Source organism: Poecilia latipinna, unplaced genomic scaffold (assembly GCF_001443285.1).
Source record: "Poecilia latipinna isolate Pla-1442-1.1 unplaced genomic scaffold, P_latipinna-1.0 Scaffold1162, whole genome shotgun sequence".
NCBI lineage: Eukaryota > Metazoa > Chordata > Actinopteri > Cyprinodontiformes > Poeciliidae > Poecilia > Poecilia latipinna.
Window position 1 is genome coordinate 186,028 of NW_015113778.1, and position 3,809 is coordinate 189,836.

Genomic DNA, 3,809 nt, shown 5'->3' on the forward strand with positions numbered 1-3,809 from the left:
CCAAGAAATTACAAATTTTTGTCTGAATAAGTCAAACATTTGTGATTAATGTTATAGAAAAACTGAAAATGTTTGAATACTGTGAATACTGTCACAAAATGTTGTAATGCCTACTCTGGGTAATCTTGCAAACCATCAAGACAATTGATTAGTTAACTTTTCTATTCTGAACCACACTCATATACTACAAGTTATTCTACCAAGTAAAAAAAAAAATCTTGGTATTTTAACGTTTTTTATGTATATATATATATATATATATATATATATATATATATATATATATATATATATATAGTATTTTAAAAGAATTGTCTTTCCAACAATTTTTACTCATGATCAAACATACATTGTCAAGTGTAGAAAAATAAATCTGTTTTCATCTTCTTCTCTGGGCATTTGGAAAACTGTTCAGACAAATATGAGTCGATTCAAACTCTGCAGTCCCACACATATTATTCCTCTTTTCCTTTCTCTTCTTTTATTCATTTGTTCTTGCTCTGCTGGGAGCCATGCTCGGTCATGGTCACAGTGACATAGGAGGTTCAGGGTGGCTCTTTCGAACACAGGAAGTGGTGTGAAGTCACAGTGTGGTTCTCAGCATTCGGATGACACGCTGGTAAAGTTGTTGGAAGATGGTCGACAAACTCCTTAAAGAAAATAAGAAACAGTCTTCAGACAGTTTTTTTTTAGAAAAAAAAATGACATAATGGGGACATCCTTTACAAACTTACGTATACCCTTAGTCACTAATTTAAATTTAAAATGTACCATCCAGAGTAGTAAGAAAACATATTTAATGTATTTCAATAAATCACACATACTGTCACTTTGTTTTAATGAGGGTCAGAATTTGATACTATTTTCTAGACAATAATTTATTTGATTTTTTTCCTAGAGTTTTTGACTGAATACTATAGGTAAAAACTAAGCTCCTGAGAAATCAGATTTCTCAGTCTAAATGCAAGTATTCCGACACTAAGCATGTGAAAATTATGAATAATTTTCTTGACATCTTCAGAAAAACAATAGCTAATTGTATAAGAGGGTCAGTCCATCCATCCTTAGTAAATCTCCAAACCAGTAGCAGAAGATGTTTGAATTTTCTCATTGTAGAGAAGTCTGTGCCAAATAACGGATACCTCCAAACCAACCATTAATAACTGCTTAATAACCACTCACTATATTATAATACTGCACAGGGAAATGTGTAAAACTCAACACATTTCTTCGAGACTTCTATCGCATCAACGAAGTTGGTATTTTGCTTAAAAACCCGCTTCATCAAATCCTATTGTTGTCTTCTGCCCCCTGGAGGAACATCTACGTACTACATGTGGCAAGTGCTATTTTGAGAATGTAGTGCGTTCTCTTATATTGTCTTCTTCATCCTTCTGAAGAACAAAACATCAACCCAATGACAAATATTAAACAGTCAGATGAAGAATAAAAAAAAACAGCACATCATTGCTAAAGTCTGCAATATTTAAGTATCGTAGTAAATTTATAAGAAGTATTAACCTCGTTAGGAAGCTGCCAGCTTTACATTGCAACATGGAACATTGTCTTTGTAGCCCCCATGAATGCCCTTAATCCTAGCATGTTTCTCATGCTAGGGCAGTCTTCATGCTTCAGGCTCCAACAGATAAGATACTGAGGTTCCTCTTCAGCAGAGAAAGCATGTCATTTTCATTCACCAACATGGGAAAACAGTAGCAGAGACGAGTTCTACGCACCCAAATCTCAAATGTCTACAGCAGGAAATGAATTGTAAACCTCTGTCTAAACAACTGTTCTACTCAAAACACCAACTATGCATCTAAATGTGACAAATGGATAGCATTTATTATCTAGTTTGACCTTTCATGCATTGTAATAACACACATCCTATTTTAAAATAAACAAGGTTAATGAACGCTATTCCTAATCTGAAACAGCAAAGAACATATTGGTATTATGATACAAAGAATTTGGAAAGTCTGGGAATGTTTCATTGTTGTTATTCTGGTAAAAGCATTTCAAAAAATGTTGACATGAATTTAAAGATGACATTGTTTGAATATTATCACTTATGTAAGCCTTGAAATACTAAGTCAATCAAATTTATCAACCCATCATATTATTACTTTCCCATAAATCAGCTACCAATCCATGCATAACTTGCAAAGTGTTACGGCAACTTATACTCAACTTATCTGGGTAGTGATATTCCCTATACTCAATAGACGGCAACTTGGTATACTTGTGTGTTTCACTGACAATTAGCCGCCATTTTTGCCCCTGTGAATTCACCATAGGTTGTCTGTAAAGGATTTGACAAACTCACCGCGCTCCCACTGAGACAATATTGCTGCGGTTTGGATGGAGGCAGAAGAGTGAGGCCACGCAGTAAACACAGCACAGAAACATGGAGACCAGTCGGTGCTTTAAAGACATCTTCTCTCCTGGAGGAAACATAAATGCAACAAGTTTCCCTAAAAACAGTCTCATTCTTAAACCCAACTGTTTACAGATAAGTATAACTTTTTCACAGATTAGTAAGTTTTCTGCTCTCAGACATAATGAATTGTAAACATATTCACGTCGTGTAAACCTCCATATTGATAGAAAGACCCTCCACAAAGACAGATTGTGAAATTTGTGGCTGTGATGCAAAACATTGTGAAACATGTTGAGGGGCTGTGAATAGATTTGCAACATATTGTGTGTTTTATGCAGTGTTTCTGTTTAACCTTTATCTTCTTTATGTATCTGAAAATAAACTAAAGAAAAACTGAAGAAAGAAAAACTTTCTATTCTACATCAGAGGTTCCAGAAGGACAGAGATGGTCCTCTGCAACCTCTTAATAACTTTGACTAAAACTAATAACTAATTTTTTTAAATAAAGATATGACAACAAATGCAAATTGTAACAATTTTTCAGTTTTCAATCCACCCACCCCTCCAGAGATTTTTTTCTTCACTTCTTTCCACAAATATCAACATTCCATTGAGGAAAATGTATCTATCCTATTTTTTTAATATCTTTTTTTACCTTTTTTTTTTTTTTACTTTAAAAGCTAGAAGTAGTCATAAAGTGATTCTTTAAAGATGACAGGACATTACCCACTCGTAGGTATTTCTCAGAAATGATCCGTTTTCCTGTTCTAAAAAAGCTAAACAAGCTTTATTTGGCTGAAGGGCACAAATGGCTCTTTGGATTGTAAAGGTTGCAGACTCCTGGACTACATGATAAAATTTCAGACAAAACTCCAACAAGAAGCAGAATCTAATTTTGCGTTAATGCTTTGCACAAACAGTTAGAGTGTCTTGCAGATGATCATCATCACCTTAATAATCCTGTCCAGAAACAAACTCCTCACAGATTGATCTTCCTAAACGGTGGGAATCCTCACGTTGGCTCAGCAGAAGTCCAGAAACCAGATCCCAGGCCCAGGTGAAACTGCCAGAACCCGTCGCAGCCGCAGACTGTTGGTACCAACAGAGGTGTAAACAAAGCCCGAAGCTCCCTGGGTTTCTGCTGGGGACCAGGCGCAAATAATGCTGACACATGCTTTTGTTTTAAAAGCTCCTGAAAGGTCTAGCATGGGGTGAATGACATTCCCACAATATGTGTCTGCTGGAGTGATTTTGGTGTGTTGTTGTGATGGTGAGGGGTGACGGAACAAAGCGACTTCCACTTATGTAGCTTTGAGTTTCTGAGTCTTTTACAATTAAATCTTTAAAGTTCAATCAAAACACCTTTATCAGTTTGACCGACACAGTAATAGACCACCAGCCCTGCCTGTTGTGACCCACTAAGTGAAGC

General features: G+C 35.7%; 1 long non-coding RNA gene across 1 annotated transcript; it reads right to left on the reverse strand.

The window, feature by feature from the left end:
• Nucleotides 1-290: 290 nt before the first annotated feature.
• LOC106960177 (uncharacterized) lies at nucleotides 291-3,479 on the reverse strand. The gene is made up of 3 exons (XR_001427516.1): nucleotides 3,331-3,479; nucleotides 2,327-2,444; nucleotides 291-650 (listed from the first exon to the last, which is right to left on the reverse strand). It is a non-coding gene; the product is annotated as an uncharacterized LOC106960177 (long non-coding RNA).
• Nucleotides 3,480-3,809: the final 330 nt, after the last annotated feature.